Source organism: Brachycentrus maculatus, unplaced genomic scaffold (genome assembly GCF_059751285.1).
Source record: "Brachycentrus maculatus isolate JH-2025_06_01 unplaced genomic scaffold, ASM5975128v1 h1tg000185l, whole genome shotgun sequence".
NCBI classification, from domain to species: Eukaryota; Metazoa; Arthropoda; class Insecta; order Trichoptera; family Brachycentridae; genus Brachycentrus; species Brachycentrus maculatus.
In genome coordinates this window covers 856,398-879,670 of record NW_028280936.1, presented here as the reverse complement: position 1 = coordinate 879,670, position 23,273 = coordinate 856,398, and the positions used below count along the sequence as shown (strand labels likewise).

Genomic DNA, 23,273 nt, shown 5'->3' with positions numbered 1-23,273 from the left:
TGGCCTTTATATGGAACAAGGTGTAATAATTTTAATTTATGGGAGTGAAATGAGTGATTAGTATCTATTATATGATTTGCAAATTCCGAAAAATAATTACTAACAAGACCGCTTTGATGTTCTTTAATTCTAATCTTTAAATTTCTCGCAGTTTGGCCAATATATTTTCTATCACAATCTCCACACGAAATTTCATAAACACCACTTTTTTGTAATAAATCAATTTTAGATTTTGAGTTATCGAGGATTTTATGTAAATTATTATTTGTATAATTATTATTTTATGAAATTTCGTGTGGAGATTGTGATAGAAAATATATTGGCCAAACTGCGAGAAATTTAAAGATTAGAATAAAAGAACATCAAAGCGGTCTTGTTAGTAATTATTTTTCGGAATTTGCAAATCATATCATAGATACTAATCACTCATTTCACTCCCATAAATTAAAATTATTACACCTTGTTCCATATAAAGGCCAAATTATGAATTATCTTGAAAATTTAGAAATACAAAAAAACCTGAATTCTAATAATAATTTATTAAATAATATATTGTTTCAAAATTCTTCGCCATTGCTTTCAATTTTTCCTTTGTTTTCAAACTCCATTCCTTGACTAATCCCTTCCCCTTACTTTCCCCTATCCTTATTTATTGAACAATTTTATATTTTATATTTTAGTTATTATACAGACCTGAATGATGGAAGTTTAGCTTCTGAAACATGTAGTCTATAATTAAACTCAAGTGGTAAAAAACGAAGTGTTTTCTTTAATTATTGTAACATGTCTTACCACAAAGTTAATGCCGAAACAATAAATAAAATATTCCTTGTTTTCATTACCTCTTTTTACATATAATTTATATTTAAAGCACTAACTTTGTGATTTTCCATTTTATAATTAAAATGTAACTTTGTTATAAAATCTCTATAAATTTTAACTGTAAATGCCTCTCTGAACCAGTGAAAATGCAAAAAATATCATCGACATGTCTTTTCCAGATAACGATATTTTGTAACAACGGGGATTTTATATTGAAACACTTATTTTCTAAACTATTCATAAATATATCTGCGAATAGTGATTTTAAACAAAGTTACAATTTAATTATACTTTTTTTTACGCTTTTTTATTGCCATCCTGATTTGCAACACGAAAATACGTAGAAAATTTAAAGACCACAATAGCGTGGTATCCGTTTTGTAAATGAAAACCGTTTTCAGCTTTGCTATAAATTAGGGTTACCATATTTTTCTGAACCTCGACTGGATATTTTTGCAAAAAGATCCATAAAGAAGTTCGTTGGCTTTTAATGTATTTGTGGTTTCTGTCCACAATTTTCATAGAATTTTTATTCACCGTACAGCAGAAAAAAAAAGAAAATGTCACTATTGGAATTTTTAACAATCAATCGCAGTGGTTACTAAAAAGAATTTTGATGTCCTAAATGCGCAAAACATTGTAACTTATAATTTTATAACTTCACAATTATTCTTCATATTACTTTTTTACATCTCAACATAGATGAAGAAGAATATGGAGGTCTGGGCATTTACGAAGCGTACGACCTTCAACGGCCGGTTTAAGTGATCACACGCGTGTAACATTCACCAATTGTATAATTTTAGATAATCCAGATTTGTGAACAGTATTTGGACATACTTAAAATGTTGTTACACAATCTGCCGTTCGCCTTATTAATTGGTTATTTTCATGCCGCGACGCGTGAAAATTAAACGTATATGTACGTATCTCATTAGTTTTGTTGTTGTTTTTATTTCAATGCATCAGATTTGATCTAATCATTATCTTTTACAAATCCCTCGGACTATCGATGTCATTAAAACTTTTCTTATCAACCAATGAGAATCCTTTTCACAAAGTTAAATAGCGAATCCCGTCTCTTTACTATCACTAATGATATTTCTTTCATCGGCTTCTTTCAATGGTTCTTCAACTATTCTATACATTCATTCAGGAATGAACTTTTGGCATTGTAAACATTCGTTAGGTCGGGAAAAACAGTGTTTCTAAATGTACGAAAATCCACACGGATAAATCTTTGAATGACGAGGAAACATCGATTCATTTTTTTTTCAAATTAAAAAATTAACCCAAAAAGATGTATATATATATTTATATATATATATATATATATATATATATATATATATATATATATATATATATATATATATATATATATATATATATATATATATATATAAATATATATATAAATATATAAATATATATATATATATATATATATATATATATATATATATATATATATATATATATATATATATATATATATATATATATATATATATATATATATATATATATATATATTTATATATATGTATATATATATATATATATATATATATATATATATATATATATATATATATATATATATATATATATATATATATATATATATATATATATATATATATATATATATATATATATATATATATATATATATATACTCATACTCGTATAAACATAGTGTTTGAATTACTAGAATTTTACTAGAGATATCTATTGGTGAGATGAAAGAAGTTTTTTACTGTGCAGAACCTCTTACTATTTAAGTTACTACTATAGTTTAAACATTAAGTCGGAATGCGCTTTATGGTATATAAATAGATTTCCCTGTCATTTGTATCGTATAACTTTTCTTTTTTGTAAGTTACATGAGTTAGTGATTGTCCTGACGAAGAGACGGGTACGTCTCGTAACCGGTAGACATTAAAATCTCGGTGAGTGGTTATATACTAAAATTAATATCATTTTTGTTAAAAAAAATAAAAACAGTTTTTCGTTTGTAACCATTAGATCAGGTTGTGTAAATAAGTCACCTTGAATTATGTTTTTGATTTTTAGCAGAAAATGAAAGATCATAGTAAATTCATAATCATAGAAAATTAAATGGTCCACAAATTCTTGTTCACAATATGTTCATTTTCTCCACGTATTAACTTTATTATCAATATTGCTATTTGTGTATTTTTTTATTATATTATTCTATCTCGTTTGAAGTAAAGAACTTTCAGTTTTTATATTTTTTAAATTTCGTCACATATAACTTTGTCTCTTGATTTACAAAATAATTTTAATCGGTCTTCCCACCTCAGTGCACACAATTCTCTTCTGCTCCAGTAACTGCTGATTAAAAAGTGTATTCCCAAAAAAGGTCCAGGAAAACACAGTGAACAAAGCAAGATGGTGTTGTGTAAATTCGGTGGTTCGGTACAATTGATTCGTTTGTTGCGATTGTTATTGAATTTCAACTTTACAAGCGACTGAATCACAGAAGTATGAATGTGCTTTGATAATTTTACATATTGAGCCTCAAAATAGCTAGCTTTACTGTACAATTTGCAAATAATGTAAAAGAAACGTATTTTTAGGTACTTGATTTTACCTCATATCGTATAATATATTGTGTATTTCTATCGATTTATTTGCATTTCACATGTCACTCACTCCTTTCAACAACGTCATATATCAAAAATCGACAATTTTCAGTTGTGCATGTTTTCAAAATGCCCGGAATATGTACTATATCCCTGCAAAAGCGGCATATTTTTTAACTTAATATTTACCCGCTACAAGGCAGAAAGTGTTGTTTTTGCATTTTGAAGAAAAGGTATTGTTTGATTATTTTTTTAAATATACCAAATAGTTTTCTAATGGAGAAAAAACATTCAGGTTGTACCTAAAATGGTCTGTTGCACAGTAAGAAGTTCAATAAATGGCTTAATATTTATTTTTAATACATTTTATTATATTTTTTAACTTTCAAAACGATCTCCTGAAAAATCAAGTTTTTTGATATATGACGTTGTTGAAAGGAGTGAGCGATATATTGAACTTCCAAGAATTTGAGTAGTGTGGTTGTCAGTAATGGGTATAATTGGTGTATGTTACACGTGTGTAAAGTGATCACTTAAGCCAGCCTATGACGGTCGTCAGCCCCGCAAATCCCCAGACTTCATATTCTTCTTCATCTTTGATGAGATGTCAATTTTTTTTTTTTTATTATTGTTTGGCGTTAATATTAAAGTAAGCACATTTTCAAGTTATCTGTTTTACTCGTAATTTGCAAATTGACAAATAGTTTTAATAATTACTTATGTTCCGGCTAAAAAGCAAGGATATGCCTATCGTATATACTAATGTAAACACTATAGTTTCTCTTTCGTCAGATTTTGAATTTGTCTTAGTGAAACTAACTGATTTTATTACTAACAATGTCAAAGTTCTTTCATGACAATAGATAGAGGATGTTTTTTTCTCACAATAGATTAAAATCACGTTATTTGATCTGCTGACGGTAGAGAAATAATAATACAGTAGTCTGTGCATTGTTCTGTAAAAGTAATATATCCCCTAATGATGAAATATTTGTTCACAGGTGACAAGATAATCTGACGACAGAGACGGTGACAGAAGTTGGATGTGAGAACGAAAAATAATAGTGCAGTGACAAGTAATTACAGAAATCGTGTTTGTTTATTATTTGTGTCAGCCATCTTACATTTTTTGGAACTCATAAAAAGGTAAGATTACAGTTATATATATGTACGATTATTTATTTATAAAGAATGTGAATAATTTAGATCCCACGAAGTTGACATTTATCGGTTATTTTTATGAACTAATGTATTTTTTTTTAACGTTATACAATTCTATAATATGTTTGAACTTTAATTCCTTTATTGTGTCATTTTTTTTCATTATTTTTCACTTACTCTTATTAGTCAGTACTTTTTCTTTCGATCAAAACTGATACCCTAAAACACATATATTAAGTACATATTAAGCATTCACATATATGTGTTTGTGTAAATAGTAGTTATATTTCAAACACGTCTTGTATTAAAACTGTCATCAATAAAATATAAATAATAATATTTTCCTTCAAAAGGAACCTATAACACTCGTTATAGAATCCAAGTACTTATCTTAATTTGAAATATTTCCAAAAATCTTATAAATTTAAATTTATATAAATCGAAAGTTTTTTTACGTCTCATTACTATCAGTTTGATGATTTTAAAATTACCTGTAGAATGTTGACATTTCAACAAATATTTTAAAGGACAGAAAGCTCAAGATTATGATTCAAATGTCCAGTATTTTTATATTAAAAATCTTTGAAAGTCAACATCCCTCCCTAAGATTTCGAGAGTCAAGTAAATTCTCCAAAGTTTTATAATGACGCAGGACTCAACGTATGTTTGTAAAGATAAAACTTATGGATTACGGAATCCTAAAAGTTTTGTCATTAAAATAATACGTCTTATAGTTTTTGCTTTACTTATTCATATGTTTATATTTATACAAGACGTAAACTTTACTAAAAGCAAAGTTAGAAATGACAAAATAATCGTTTTGTTTTTTAAATATTTCATCCCTCTGAATGGTTAATATATTTTGTGCTTAAATAATTAAATATTTCATTTTGTTTCCATTCTGCTTTTTTTTCTTAGTCTTAATACGTAATCAGTTGTTACGTTAAGATTAAACTGTTTTTTTATTTTGTCATGTAAAGAAATAAATAAATAATTCTATTTTTACATTATTTATTGGTTCTGCATTAACTTTGTGGAATGATTTGTTAATTATTATTTTTATATTAAAAACTTGTATTATACCAATTAATGAGTCTTATTTCATTACATACGACTAGTTTCGAAAACTACCTAACGTTTACATCTACAGGTGAAAAGTAAATGTTTTACTTTTCACATGTAGATGAAAGTGTCTGTTAGTTCTCGAAACTAGTCGTGTGTTATTAAATAAAATTCATTAAGTGGTATTATACGAGTGCTTTATTTAAAAAATATATATTATTTGTTTTCAGATAGGTACTTATTTTTAGCCATCTATTGTTTTATAATACAAATTTTAAACAAATACTGATTAAAAAAAGATATACTTTTAAACCGTATAAAACCATACACGTGTTTAATCCTGATGAGCTCAGGTATTTTAGATCAGATGTTTATTTCATAGTTGTAAGAAAAATGTCTTCCATTTCTGAAGAATACATATGGATATAAATATATCGTATTTCCGCGAGTTTGGTATCGGCACATTACAGCCGTTTGCGTTGGAGTTTGGGATGTGTTTGCTATACAATACCATAATACAATGTAAACAGGCCTATTATTCATCCTCAGTACACAAATGAGTATAATAATGTACGTACAGGAATGACGTGTGATCATCCTGTTCACAAGGCTCGTAAGAACGCACCTTAAAACAGCTAAGTTAATGGAACATTACAGAATTATTACAGGCAACCATTAAACGATAATACTGAACGATTTTAAACTGTTTAAAACAATACATGCACATTCATTAGACTGATTGGTTTTTAAATACTACGATGGTAAGAAAAGATCAACTGCGTATGATATTTTCTTAAATGTGGTGCAAAATTTAAAATGCCACAATATTATTTTTCACATAAACTCATTGTTCTATCAACTCTAAAAAAATGAAAAAAATCATGGGCTTGTTGCATTGAAGTTGATACTGAAATTTCTAGAACACATTAGTGAAAATTGAGTCTTCAATATTACGTAAATTTTCCTCTATCCCAGAAAGATTTTTCGTATTTTAAAACATATTTTGTTTTTCGCCTTGTTTGACAATTACTTCGCTTTATTATTTTAGGACATAACAAATGAAAACGTGTTACGTTGCAATAAAAACCATACACGCGGTGTTATAACCTTTTGCGTAATAATCTTTTGGAAGGTAAGTTTTTTGCATTTTTTCAAATGTGTCAGATGGATTTGTAGAACATGATACTTACCATTCATTCTTCACAAATAACTTGTATATGTTTTAAAAGAATCACCATAATAATTTATTAAGACGTGTATGTTTGAATTATTTCTCATGTTATACTTATTTACTGATTTTTTTGAGAGATTTGTCTAATTTTATTCAAATCCCGACATATTTCATTTTCCATCTTGAAAATTAAGATTTTAATTAATATTTTCTTGCGTAGATTTATTTTTAAAGTAAACATACATATGTAGTTTTCATCATTTATCATGAAAAATGCCCATAAACTTAAGATGATTTTAATTTTGATTCCTCAATTTAAATTTGCACTACTAGAGAGCGTGTGAAATTATCTTCACCTAAACTCTATTGGACATGCTGCAACGAAGCTCGTCTTTCTGATGCCGTTGGTATTATAACTTTTATGGGGCAAATTCCTTCGCTGTTATAAAATACCGATGGAACTTTTTTGAAAATTTTATCCTTGAAATAAAATGCCGATTAGAAGTTTTGAGCTGATCACGCGGCCCTTATTTCCTCTGTAGTGATCCCGTTTCGCTGCGTTGGCGTGTTGTCAGCTAAAAAAGTATTGTATACTTATATGTGATTTATTGCTATTTTTGTTTGCCTTCTCGGGCGATGTTTTGTTTTTTTGTTGGCTCAATAGTTTTTCTCGATGATCGATCGTACCTTTGAGAATTGTTTCAATTGATCATCTCCACATTCCTTTAGTTTTCATTATGCCATTAATATGAATCATAATATACAAATTCCTTCAAATTTACTACCGTTGCTTTGATTTGATTACATTATTTTAAAAGTTTATTTTTTTAATTTCATTAATTGATTCGGCAGTCACCTTGTGGTAAAATATTTTCATTTTTAATGAATATTTTACTTAGTAAATACCACTATTTCTTAAAATCTACTGTGACACGTGTTTCCATGCATTCCGCATCATTTTCAAACACCGTATGTAAAGCTAATCCTAAATATTAGAAATGGGTCCTTGGGACGTTGAAGGTTGAAGAGTTATTTTTTTACTCAGATTTTAGACTGAGTATAATTTCCATAATAAATAAATAATAATTTCAGTCTTAAATGATATCTCATGTTGAAATACCTCATATTGACAACACAACTATATTTATTTATTTTAAGATAAATAAAAAATGGTTTCAACACATGTTAATTTAATATATTATTAGATTAAAACCAATATTTGTAGCTTTTCCACTTTATTTTTATTTGACCAGCGCCGGGTTTCGTCGTGACCGACATCATCAGACTGGATGGACAGACTGGACCAGTCTGATGATGTCGGTCACGACGAAACCCGGTCACTGGTCAAATAAAAATAAAGTGGAAAAGCTAAAAATATTGGTTTTAATCTAATAATATATTAAAAATGCAATTCCATCACGAAGTGTCAGTGGATAATATAAAACATGTTAATTTGTTATGCATTGCCCTGACAAACAGTCAATGATGGCTAAAACTTCACCAAATAAGACTTTCGACACAATATACCTTTGCAACCTAGCTAAACGCTCAGATATTCGTAAATCTTCATCAAGTTTTCGTTCAATCATAATGTAATCAAAAAAATATTTTGTTATCAAAATGATTACTAATTTATGTAATGTAAATCTAATTTATGTAATCAAATTGTTTGACTCTCCATAAAAGTGATATACCGATCTTACCATCGCCAAATTTGTACATTTAATAATCAAAAGTCCAGTTTTCTCCCGCGTTTTCTTCATAAATTGTTACGTTTTCCATGGAGCGAACAAACAAGAAATATACCAACTTGTTTCAGACGATTTATCCGAAGCGCCATACAAACCTTACAGGAAATAGCTGAGTATAAACAAAGGCAGAAATGTATCAAAGTACAGAGATGTTTCGGTTACTCACAAGGGCAGGAAACTGCATATTTCAGTGCAGTGACAACTTGCAGACAAAATATTGCAGTTTTAGAAAGACTTTTATTACTGTCTCCTCGTACTTGCTCGTTGTCTAGGATTCAGCCATTGTGACATTATATCAGACCCAACGAAATGTTACGGAGGCTTTCTTTCGTTTTATATGCTAATTTCAGTGGCTTTAGACAATTACTTTTGTATTTTCTTACCTAATATTGTTCTTGAATGTATTTTTATTCAGCATTTAATCTATCAAGTATTTACTTTCCTTTTAAGAAATATAATATTCTTGTTTGAACGATGTGATGGCAACGTTGTCCTGTAATGCAGATTTATTTCACCTCTTTAAAAACAAATCATATACCTGTATGTACGAGTATTTATAAAATTTGTTTAAAAAATAACTTCCAAGTATCACAAATCAAGCTTTATTGACGTATTAATTAAAGTCCATCTATTATATTTTAAAATTTCTTCTTTTTACCAACATCAGTGAACTTTAAAAGGGATAGACGTCCTTATGTAAATATGTGTTTTTTTCATAAATGTAGACATTATGTTAAAATTAGTTTGTATAGAAATTCAATTTTTCTGTTTTCCCTAGGATAATTCCATTAAAATGATAGCCATCGTAAAATTAACATTATTTATTTTTTAACTTTGTGGTAAGACATGTTACAATGATTAAAGAAAACACTTCGTTTTTTACCACTTGAGTTTTATTATAGACTACATGTTTCAGAAGTTAAACTTCCATCATTCAGGTCTGTATAATAACTACATTATACAGACCTGAATGATGGAAGTTTAACTTCTGAAACATGTAGTCTATAATAAAACTCAAGTGGTAAAAAACGAAGCGTTTTCTTTAATCATTGAAACATTGTTAATTCATAATGCTTAGAACAAATCTGCGTACAGTAGGTTTAAATTCTTATATTGGTTTAATATTTCAACGAAAGCGACAAATGCGAATTTCATCGTTAGATATAATTTAAAAATATTCAAAAAGTTAAACACCAACTTTTTTGGACAATTTATCATATTGAAGAGACTAAATATAATTTAAACACTATTTCATTCATATATTAAAATGATTCACTGCTTTACAAACCTATTATTTTACCTTAATTCATTAAGTAATTGCTTTTAGTCGATAAACAAATAAAAATAAAATTAGACCTCAAAGCGGCCCGTCATTTAAAATGTACCTTTATTAATATACCCTAAGTAAGATTTAAATTTAACTACATTTGAAATACTTAATACTGAAATAAAGAGCTTACTCGCCTAAAAGGTATCTTTATTATATCACGAACTGCCAGTACCGGGTAGGCTATAATACTATTCAGGATTCAAGCGAGCCGTAGTGAAAGATAAATACTTTGATAGCATTTCGTATTTAATCATTAGTATTTTGCAAAACAAGGTAATACAAAAAAAAATATTAAATATTTTTTTTTGTCTTGCGATACAATTAAAGCTGAGTGTTTTCAATGTTGATTTTAATTAGAGTGAAAAAATCACTTATATTTATTTGATCCACCTGGGAACCCGGGACCTCCAGAACGGTAGCCGAGCGCGCTGACCATTGCACAACGGACGTGGACCAATAACCTTGTTTAATTTAGGATATATTACTTAAAAACAATTTTTGATGTTATTTATTTTGTTTAATAAAATAATATAAACATTGCTTTGATTGACGTTATTATTTAATACATTTTTAGTACTATTAGTACCAAATATGTACAAAAAACAAATTCAATTAAATTGCAATTTATAAATTGATTATTGTTTCATCAATTTTAATGTGAATTTGTGATATAACTTAATTAAAACACGAGTTCACAAAACAATCTACTTGTATATTTATTCAAAAGAAATATTTTTGACGTCCCTACAAAATCAAAATATTTAAAATTTCACTTCATTTCGTTTTGAAAAATAAATTAATATTTACCGTGTTTTGGCGACTAAGCCTAAGATGAAAGTGTTTGTATTGTATGGGAGTATTATAAATCCCTCTAAGATAGGTATGGCGTCGTACAGCGCGGCGTGGCGGTGGCGGCTGGAGATTTAGTTTGTATAGCCTGTATATCCTTTCCTCGGCTGCCGGTAGTGGGTAATTGATTCTTTGTGCACTTTTTACCTCCCACCGATCGTCTTACGGTGGAAGCGAATTTCCTCACTAAACGAACGATATTTCAAAACTAAGGAGTCTTATACAAACAAATTGCCGGATAAATTGCTTCGTTACAAAGGGATTAGAGGTATATTTTACAAGAAAATAATAAATTTGTTAAATCTTATTAGAAAATAATTGTCTTTATTATTGCTCGACAAATGATATAATATTCCAAATTATAAAATAATAAAAATAAGAAACATCTCCTACCCCCCTTCATCCTTCAATGTGCCAAGGACACAACACAATTTTGACTACGCTTCACATAAGGTGTTTGAAAATGATGCGGTATGCATCAAAACACGTGTCACAAAAGATTTTTAGAACTCGTGATTTTAACCAAGTAAAACTTAATTCAAAATACATGAAATGTAACGTAGTCCGTTTTAGTTCAAACCTTTTTTCATCCTTATAATTTTTATTTCCTTAAATGGTTTCTCGAAGAATAAAAAAAATCGTAGGTGGTCTGTTAATAAAAATTGTTTCAAAAATTAAATATATGCTTCTAATAACGTAGGTATGTATTATATCGGGAAATAACCATCTAAACGAACGAGAATCACAGATACTTAGTTGAATCAATATATTGTTTTTTTAAATATATTTTTTCAAAATGTTGCAATATATTGTATTTATTCTTGAAACAGTTATGGAAGCAATCCTTAACTTTCAAGCAAAAATGGCTCCTGAAACATCTACCAAAGTTAAAATGTAGGACAGTAGAGCAATCAAAACTTGGAATTTGTTTTGGACCCTTGCAAAGCTTAATAAATTTCAATATTTTGTATCCTCAGGCAATTTACCAAATAAAGATAAATCTATATAATTTATCTTAAATATATCAAATATTATCGTCAATAAAATCGGGTTTTTGAAAATAAAAATAAAATGGAAATATCTGAATATTTTTCAAAATATCTTTGAATATATTCTGTTTAGTGAGCAAAGCGAATTTATTCATCGAATGTAAACTGAGTGAAGTCAAGGTCGCCCACAGAAAGGATTTGATTATCAATAGAAGGAAATTCTGAAGGAAGGAAATATCAAAGAGACTTCGTAATATCCTTCCAAAATTTTTGATGTTCAAAATCAAAAGTATGTGGTATTGAATACCAACTATTTTTTTCTCATTTACCCTTACGTGAGCAAGTTTGAATGGATACGATTCTTCTTTAACTATTAGGTATATGTATACATATACTTAGTAAACATTTCTATGTTCACAATTTTACGAACCAGAAACATAGTTTTAAGTTTTAAAATAATCATTTTGTAAAAATCAAATACATGTTTATTTAGTATTATATTATATTTTTGTATATACTCATCCCAGAATAAACGACAATTTTAAATAACGTTGATATAATTGTCAAATGCATTGGCGAGTTTATTGATACGAAGGAATATTTTCCAACTGTTTAAAAACAAATTTTTGTTCATGGTCTGGGTAATAGCTGTTAGAATTAATCGCTAAATAGAGCGTACAATATTAACATAACATTAAAAATATACAGGACGGATATTTAAATTAATTTACACGGGAATATACCCTTCTTTCTGAACCTACTTCTAGAGTTGCGGTTATAATTTCTAAAATGATAAAGCTAAACGCTTTAAAACTATGAAATTTTTCCATTAATTTTATCATTATTTTCTATTTTGTTGTTGTTTATAGATAAAAAAGATACTTGACACTGACAGAAACATCCTTTCACTGGGTGACTGCCAAATAAATAATTTTAAAATATGTATTTAACGATTATTTTTGACCTGTCCTTAAAAGCCAATACTAGGGGTACAGAAAAAAATCGTCACAAAAATGTTTAATGAAAAAAATCAGTTTCATTTATGGATTCGGCGATTACTCTGTGGTACTATCTATCCATTTTAAACACAATTTTTACATGGTAAATACCACTATTTCTAAAAATGTATTGTGACCCCATCAAGTACAACTTAAATTACAAATAAATAAACAAGGCTTGATTTTATGGCAAGCTGGCCGTTGTATTATTTACTCCCGTAGTTATACATAACTTACTTAATACAGATAAATAATGTACATGTACACATTGCTAGACGAAAGGGTATTTTTTTTTCTTTTCACAATATTTTTTTAGTTGGGCCGTGCAGCGAACATGTATGGTATATTCAAAAGCGCACTATTCATTTGGCATTTTCCCGGTAACGTTTCCGTTGCACTACGATTCTGTTTATCGACTAGTTTACGTTTAGTTGAACGTAGTACGTTAGTTGTGTAGTTAGACTCCATTATTGCACGAACGGTGTTTTGAAATTTCCATAAACAAAATTGGAATAATTCCCGCAGGTAAAAGAGCAATACTTTTTTTAATATATTGCTATCGAGGCTATTCAGGACTCAGGACTAAATTTCCAAACTTGATGTGTTACACGTACTGCGTATTTTTATTTTGATAAACAAACTTAAAATTTATATTTTTTTCGTTCCAATATCGTAGTCATACAGGAGAAAGTGACCACGTGCATTTTTTACAAAAACGTGATCATTGACTATTTGATATCTTACTAGCTTAATATTGTCCTGAAAAAAATCCCAAAGGATTTTAAACTTGGAAGTAAGATATATTAATCTGTTTAAAATGACTAACTGCATTAGTGTTTATTTTCTTGCCAAGCAAAAGTGACTTAAATGGCCCTCCCGAACATTTTACGTTTTGTTAGTTGGTCACTTTTTCCTGTACGACTATGATATATTAAATGAAAAGTCAAAATACCTGTCAATTTTGATTGAAATTAAATAATTCATAAGCCTTATTTATACTTAAAATTACTTTTTTTTCTAGAAAAAAATATGGGATGATAGATCATCTGAGACTTCTGGCGTCACTTCTCCCTGTATCTGTATAGATGTGTTATGATCGGATTGGGTTGTTTGTATGATTGAAGTGTCATCAGATTTAAGGGTAGGTTTATGTTAGGGAACGATAATTAAGATTAAGTATAGAGGGGTTGAGTCAAGATTTTTGTCTATAAGAAAGTTTTGCTGCCATTCGTAACATCCTGGTTTTCTGTTTTTGGGAGTTTCTAGTAATGTTTGATATTTTAGTCGTGATGTAATACTTTAACATAGTAGTCACATAGTACAGAACTAACTAACTAATTAACCATCACGCCGCTTCCCCACAGGGGTAGGCAGAGAGAATAGAACGCCGCACCACTTTGTCTTTGCAAACATTCTTCGCCTCTTCCACGTTCATGCATCTCCTCATACATACCCGCCGATTATTATGACTCCTAACCTAACCACTTTCAAGTATTTGGCATAATTGATCGTGCCATGTTTTTCTCGGTCTTCCTCTGCTCTAGTACAATGAACACATAGTACAGTGAATACCAGTATTTCAAAAATGTAATCAGTAAAGCATGAAAATAATCTGGAACATGACTCAAATAGAGCCATAAATATACTTTATTTATAATAAATTCATTTATTTATATATATATTAAATTCAAAGATTGGATAAAAGTCAAATAACCTTTCAAGTTTATTCAATGTTAGAAGAATATTTATAATTCCATTCCGCGTATCAGAAAATATTCATCAATCTTTTGTTGGCTTATTTAAAAAAAATGTATTCATAAATATTTATAATCACATATACTTATATATTTTTTTAATAAGCCAACAAATTTTTATTTTTACACGTTATTCTGGAACTCATTACGAAAATTAGCAATTTCAAAGCTTGTGATATCCCGAGCTCTAATCCTCTCGCCTTTCCACAACATCCATAACCAATGCTTTTCTTCGCAAAAACGTTTCCTCTGTTACACAAAACCTTACACGTTTACCCCCTTCCACTTCTGTTTTCCTTTTCCCTACCTTCCAATTTACCGTGAGAGAACCTGAACCATTCACACGTGTGTAGTTTTTCCTATCTCGTTTTTTTTACTGCTTTGTTTCGCAAGACCCATGCCTGTTCAGTTTCATATTGTGGCCACAACTATAACTATCGAAAATTTTAGATTCCTAGCTACTTGCATATTCTCCTCGCTTGAACATTGAACGAATCGATGATAATAATCGTAACGTGAAACCAAATAATGTCTTCTACGAGGAATCACATTATCCTGTATTGTCTTTTCGGCATTTTTAAATATAAAATAATTAAAACCAGAACTTTGTTTTTACCCACATTTTTTCCAACCAGTTTCAACAAGCACCTTGTCGTTTTCAGAGATGGATTGGTACTAAGTATAAATCAGAAATATATACAGTGGTTAATTAAGTGAAGTCTTAAGCAAAGGTTGAAGGCACGGGGTTTTATTATTATTATTTCTAGGAATAAGGAAAATATTTAAAATCTGGCAAATGTATTTACTTAATTTTAAGTATTTCTCTGTTTTAAGTGTAGTGAGTATCCATTTCTGAAGAAAGGTGCTTGTCGAAACTGGTTGGAAGAATAGTATAAAAATTTTAAGCGTTTTAATCAAAGTTTGATTTTGATATATTTTATGAAGTTTATAATAATGTGTTTAAAAAAACTCTGGAAATTGCTGTGTTTTTGTATTACACAAGTTTCAAAATTTATGTACAAAATAGTGTCCTTTTATTAATGTAATATTTTTGTTTCTCATATACACATCCGCAATAAAAATATAATTGTCTTGTAAAATAACATGTTAGGTAGGTACATTTTTTTGTCATAGGAAAAATAATGAAACTCATGAATATTTACGTCTACAAAGAGTAGTACTAATTATTTTGTTGCCGTTTCTTTTTTCATCTCTTCGGATGATTTAAAAAAATCCCCAACTTAAAATTGACCGTAGTTTTCGTTTAATCTCGGCCGAAAATGAAACAGCTCCTCTGCAGAATATAGTTGCGGTCATCCGTTGGCAGTTCTTCACAGGAGTTTTAATTTCCCGCGCCGTTAATCTTCATTTGGGCCGGACTCGATAGTCCCGCCAGGTGAGGGATAGTGGTTTCGCCTCGTCATTTATCATGCATTGTGGGGTCGCTTTCCGCGAATGTCCAGGAGCCAGGAACGACCCTCGCTGTAATTAAGGCCAACCTGGATCTATTCACGGCGGGAAGTATCCTAAACACGCCGCGGGGTGAAATGATGCTGCAGAATGTTTTGTTCTCCGGATTAATTACTATATTTGTGTGTGTAACACGTACAATCTGGTGTGAAAGAGAACATTAATAGCTCCGTGATGAGTTTACCAACATGTTAAATGAGTAACCGAGCGACGTTTATTTTGGTTTGGGTAATTGGTTTAATCGTGACTATTTTGTTGGTGGGAGTCATTAAACTTGGTATCTTTCATTTAAATGGTAATATTAATTGGCTGTTTAAGTAAAATTCTAATTTATTTATGGAAATGGTCTTTAAAATACAGCAATGAAACGTTATACAAAAAACTTTATTTGTTTTCAGTGTTTTATATTCAAGTAAATTTATACTTATTTGAAACAATAAGAATATTCAGGCTCTTGATATCGATTTGTAGGAAATTTCGCAGCGATAAAACCATCAATTTGTCTTTAGATAACTCCCAGTGACTTGTACTAAGTAATATAATAAGATAACAGGCTTTCCCGAGAAAACCTTCCTCGTTTACTCAGAAAAATGTTAATTCGCCGGCCATTAAGGAGGCCGCCTGCTAGAATTTTCTTCCCTCATAATTCCCAATGTTAACAGAAAGGGGAAATGGCTTACCTTTCCTGTGTTGTGCGTCCCTTTGCCCAGATATTTTATCCGAAATTGAATGTAAATGGGGTAACGTCCTCCCACTCGAATTTTAATGCAATGTGAATATCCGTGATGTTTTTATATGCCTTGATTGGGGTCGGAATTCAAAGTGAATTTTCATCTTCTAATCGTGACTGAGCAACGTCATAACTGATACATTTTAATTTGTAAGTAAGAACAACAACCCTTTCTCTTTTCAAAATAAATTTAACATTTTTTATACGAATATCTGAGTAATAAAACTCAATATTTAGTGACATGGTATTCATCAGGATGTTCCACTTAGTGCTAATGTTTTTCCATTTTTCCATGTTTAACTGTTCAACAACATTTTTTCAGATAAAAACAGTATTATGAAACACATTTAAAAAAATTGAACCTAGATAGATTTTCTATGATTTCTATTTATGATTTATCGTAAATTTAATTCTGGATTAAAATTTAATTTACTGGTATACCATCAGCGGTTAGACATACCAGCATATGGAATAAATATAGGAAGTTTTCTGCTGAATCTAAGAATAGCACTCTTTTGTTTATTGGAATTTGTTTTATCCATTGAGATGTACATGTTTGCGATGATGTGAACCGCGGGCGTGCAGTAGGTGAGAATACCTTGGCGACAGAGCAATGACTCCGAGACAATGGACCTCCAGTCTCCAGCGCAAGACGCCCATTCATCTTCCTACACTCTTCCACTGAACGTATTGTAACATTCTCATTGTTATTCTTGAACATTTTCTTTCAGTAACTTCCTCATTTACACACATATTTTAAAGTCTGCAGTTCCACGTACGTTAATTTTTAATTGAGTGTGAAGCTAGATGAAACGAAATGCGAAGCGTGTATCTAATCTTTTCTGTTTTTTTGCATTTAAAATTCTACAAATAGTTCGCCTAATAGTTTGTTACATGTTTTTATTAATGAAAAGTATTAATTTCAGTTTTACTTAGTAAATTCCACTATTTCTTCAAATCTACTGTGACACGTGTTTTGATACATTTAGCATCATTTTCAAGCACCGTATGTGAAACATATACGGTGTTTGAAAATTATGCGGAATGCGTCGAAACACGTGTCACAGTTAATTTTAAGAAAGGGTTGTATTTACTAAGTAAAACTTAATTTAAAAATGGATAGATTTTTAAAGATTTATGAAAAACATTTAATTTATATAAAAAATCGTGATAAGTTTTAAAGATATTCCTTTCATGTAAAATCGATAAAATATAATATAATTTATGTTTGAAGCACTAACTTTGTTTGAAGCACTAATTTTCCATTTTTTAATTTAAATGTAACTTTGTTTTAAAGTAATGATTTTAAAACAAAGTTACATTTTAATTATACAATAAAATAGAAATAAACAGCAATGCTTGGGTAACACAGAAGACCATATTTTACTTTCATATTTAAAATAAATAACTAAGATAAATTATACTTTCGGAGTACGTTCATACATACGAGTATGTGCATAGGTACCGGTAATCATATCATACAAATGTTTAACAAGTCGCTCACTCCTTTCAAGAACGCCATAAATCAAAAACCTTCAATTTTCTGTTGTCTATGTTTTCGGAATGCCCAGAAAATGTACTATATCCCAGCAAAAAAGGCATATTTCTAACTTAATATTATCCGCTACAGGGCAGAAAGTGTTGTTTTTGCATTTTGAAGAAAATGTATTGTTTAATTATTTTTTTAAATTTACTAAATATTTTTCAAATGGAGAAAAAACCTTCAGGTTTTACCTAAAAAGATCTGTTGCACAGAAAAAAGTTCAATAAGTGGCTTGATATTTATTTTTAATACATTGTATTATATTTTTAAACTTTAAAAACGTTTCCCTGAAAAATCAAGTTTTTTGAAATATGACGTTCTTGAAAGGAGTGAGCGAAGTGTTAAAGTTGATGACTTATTATTTATTTTTTATTATGTTTTTTGCCATTAAATAATACTAACAAAAGAATGTTGTAAACCTTTGATGTAAATGTAAGAATCAGATATCTTTATAAATTTTCTAGGAGTTGTGGTGATTCCAAAACGTTAGCAATTAAAATTTGAGCACGTTTTCCGCAATAAACCGCAAAAGTGAGTTCGTCTAAAAATTCAGTAATATAATTATCTCACTTTATAATTGCCACAGAAATGATGAAAAACCATTCCATTTGGAATCGTTCTTTTCATTAAACTGTTTCAGTTTATTTCTGATAATTTGTAACTGTCAATGGAGTTCTCCTTCAAGATAACGTTAACTTCATAGCTGTAATAGACATCTTATACAATAAACCGTATAAATATCGTTGCATCGTTTTGTGATTAAGTGTTTACTTTATAACACTCTCCTTATCATTCATCGTTCAATTTGTGTAACACCTCTTAAATGTGGTATTACACAAAGTGAACCATGAATAATAAGGACTGTGTCGTATTACCATACCACAAAGTTAACAATGCTTTTAATATTCGAAATATGTCTAAATAGTCTATAATCATATAAAATATATTATAATAACTATTATGTATAATCTAGGGATGCTTCGATTTTGCTTTATATAAAAATGAATATATGTGCATATTTATATTTAAATAATCACTAACTAACTTAACATCATACCGCTTCCCCGCAGGGTTAGGCAGAGGGAATAGAACACCACACCAATCTGTCTTTGCAAATCTTTGCCTCCTCCACATTCATGCATCTTCTCATACGTACCCGCCAATTATTCTGACTCGTGACCTGACCACTTAAAAAAAATTGAAATGCATGATCATACCAAGTTTTCCTCGTTCTTTTTCTGCTACCACTACCAACTACATTCGCCTCCTAATTTCGTTTTACTGTTCTTTTTTCACTCATTCGATTCGCATGCCCTTACCATCTCAACACACCTCTCAACGTTCATACATGAGTAAAAACCTGTGTTATCTAAAGTAATTAATATAAATAATAAATAACGTAAATGAAATAAAAAACACAAAATTTTATTTCGTATTAGTCACTAATAATAATAATAATAAAACCCTTATCCGCACCCCAATGGTGCATAGGGCACTGTGTCATATAAACACAGTGTTATCTTGATCGTTTACACATGAAGGAAGGGTGATCAGCCCTCCGCTTCAGGTACGAGTCCATGGTAATATTGAATAAATATTACAGTGAAAAAATCACTTATATTTATTTTACCCCCCTTGGGAATCGAACCCGGGACCTCCAGAACGCTAGCCGAGTGTGCTGACAATGATGACAATGAATAATGACACTACGGAGGCGGTCACTACCAATCATTTAAAAATAAAATAATATCCAAATAACTTTAATCAGATATTTTCACAAAATTTTTGTTATATTTCATGGTACATAGGTACATAAAGACTTGCCGATATTAGTGTCTACCGGTTTCGAGATTCGCCCGTCTCTTATTTTCAAATATAAATTTGATTGAAAAATAAAGCAATTTTTGATCATTAATCACTCATAAGTATAAACTAACTTTCAGCCATCAATATGTACTTTTAACATTTAAACTCTATCGTGTTACATGCTTATGTACCATATAAGAAGCAACTTTTAGTGTTCTTTGTTTTTAAAAGTTTTATTGTTTGTTTCTCGGGACTAAACGGGCTGCGGAGCACTTTTCCTAATTTATTTCCGACGAATATTCAACGTCAAAGTTTGTATCGTCTATCACAGTTAACTAGCGTTTAGTGAGAACGTTTTACGAGCCTCCTTTACGGCTAACAAAACTGCGAATGTCACGCAACGTAATGTGTGGCGCCAGCCTATACTGCTGGTAATGGACATTTTTTACAAAATTATAGTGTTTTGTATAATTACTGTAAATTATGTACATTTGATTATACATTACAAACATGCTTATTTCAAAATAAATCCCTTTTTCTTAAATCTAAAATTTCAATATGCTGATTATAACATGTGTACGCTCAGTACTAAATTAATTGTAATTTAAGAAATTTTCATTTTTACAGTACTTACATTATATTTTTTGCTGTTGTTTGTTTTAAGATCTTCGTTTGTATCAAATAAACAATCTTTATTCATACGAACTGTTTTTTTCCAAACCAACACAGTTATTAATAAACGTTCATTATTTATAACACGAATCTTTTCGATTTTCATTAAAATGTAAATGTACTGGTATAAATGTACAGGAATACAAAAGTAAATCGAATTTCTTGAATGTTTTTCGCAGATACTTTGTGGCACATTTTGTAAACATTAAAAAATTAAACAACTTTGTTTTTAACCACTTTTTTGTTTGTTTTTGGCATCGTAAGGGAAGGGTCAAACCCGCCCACTTACCTAACAATGAGTATTTCAATGTTTTAGAATTAGTACATAAACCCTGATGATGACAATGTTCTTGCCGAAACCGGTTGGAGAAAAGGTGTGTACCAATAAAAAAGTGGTTAAAAACAACGTTGTTTTATTTTATAACGTTTATAAATCAAAATGTTTTTTTTCAGTTGTAATATAAAATACTTTTCTTCTTCAGAACCTTATCCGCACCCAATGGTGCATAGGAAACTACATCAAATTGATGCAATGTTGGGTTGATTGTTAATAATGAAGGCAAGGTGATCAGCCCTGCGCTTCAAATACCAGTTGAAGGTTAAATTAAATAAATATATTGAAAAATCATTTATATTTATTCTAACCCTCCCGGGAACCGGACCTCAGACCTCCGATATGGAAACCAAACGCGCTAAACTCTACAGTATAGAGGCGGACACAATATATCTTTATTTTTACTGAAATCGTTTGAATAATCTTGTCAAATCAATAATATAAGAAAAATCTACTCCATTTGCGATTTTATAATATATACTCTATAAAAAAAATATATAAATGAATTTTTATAAATAAAACATTTCAAATTTACCTATGTAATGTTAAATTTCGTATTCATTTCCAAAAATTAGTTCTTTACTGTCTTATTAATTTTCTTTGCAACGTTATCGAGTTACGTCTTGTAATAATTATTTTAGTTCGATCCATAGGCGAACATTTCCTTGTCGAACTTCTCCACGAACTGTCGGGGAATTGCGTTTTTTCACGTTCTTCTTGTATTGCCAACATCAATAATGATTATCAATCCATCGCATTTACCGCTCCAGGAATTGTATCGCGTGCTAGACAGCTCTAACCGCAAGCTTCAAATTGCTTTGGGAACTGAGTGCCGATAGAGCAGAGAAGGATATTTTGCGTTACTTATTTTTTTGACTAACGTGTATTTTTCCCTTTTATTTCGTGGTTATCTCACTTACGTTATATTACGTACTCAGTTTTTATACGTGTGCTCACGCAAACAATCAATTTCATAACACACAATTTTTGAAATGGTATGTTGTCGGTGATTGGAAGCTTGTAAAAAAATATTTATGCTTTGAACACTGAAATATGCACGTTTTTTTTTAGTCTTAATAACGCGATGGTTTCATAAAGGATCACAAACTATGTGCTATTGACGTATGTTTTTCGAATAGTCATATTGTTTCATCAAAAAATATTATTTTAAAACTAATGATTTATGAGATTATTTCTCAATTTAAATCACTTCCGTCTTAATTTCGGTAGTTAAAATTTTCATTGGTTATTAGGTATTATTAATTTTGAACAATGACTACTACTACAACCATCACGCCGTTTCCCCGCTGGGGTAGGCAGAAAGGATAGAACGCCACACTCTTCTGTTCTGACATACAATCCTCGTCTCCTTCACATCCATACATCTAGTCATACGTGCTCTCCGATTACGCAGACTTTTGACACCGCCAGATTTTAGGTTCTGATTGATCTGATCGTGGCAAGTCGTTTTTGGTTAAAAAATATAAATAAAAGTTATTTCAAAACGAACAAATGGCGGGATTATTTCTCATTTTTAATCCATACAGTCTTAACTTCGGTATTCAAAGTTTTAATTGATTATTAAGTAATATTGGTATTGATGGATGACACATTTGAGAAAAAGTTATGACGTTTAAACATTTATACGAGAAACTGAATTTGCATGTTCAATTCTCATCAGTTAAGGATAAATCAATTATCGGATGATCTGGCTCACATTTTTCGTTTAGTTTCCTTCGTTTTGTGCCGAAAAGCAATTAAAAGGGCTTAGCTGATAAAACGCATCTGAGCACTTCCAATAAAGTTTTTTTTTGTAAAACAATACTAAAATCACTCTCACGGTTCGAGAAACATTCATCCTGGAGACTTTCCACAACTTTCACTTTATGTGGATTAGAACAATCAAGAAACAAAGTAAATGTTTCTGTGTCACCGTTTTAGTTGTTACCATTTCCAAGTGAAAAGAGACTCTGTAACTTTTGATTAATTATGTTTCACTAACTTTCCGCATTAATTTTGCTTTCGGTCCCGTGCAGTACGCAGGTGCTTTGATGTTTTAAATTTTCAAGTAACATTACGAGCTGTAACTTTTAACATTCAAATAACCGTAAATTCTGATGTTCCCAGAACCCAAAATATCTTTCTGTCCTCGGAGTTGTTTTAATTTATGCTAAACAAAACCAGGTCTAGCTTTATTTCTCCCGTGCAATGTATATTCT

The 23,273-nt window shown here is 29.8% G+C and overlaps 1 protein-coding gene across 1 annotated transcript in view; it reads left to right on the top strand.

The window, feature by feature from the left end:
• LOC148307920 (uncharacterized) overlaps positions 1-23,273 on the top strand; it is a 368,047-nt gene that overhangs the window by 177,533 nt on the left and 167,241 nt on the right. Inside the window, exon 3 of the mRNA XM_088262611.1 lies at positions 4,436-4,580. The gene's annotated coding sequence lies outside the window, so the exon portion shown is untranslated. The remainder of the gene's footprint in view (positions 1-4,435; positions 4,581-23,273) is intronic.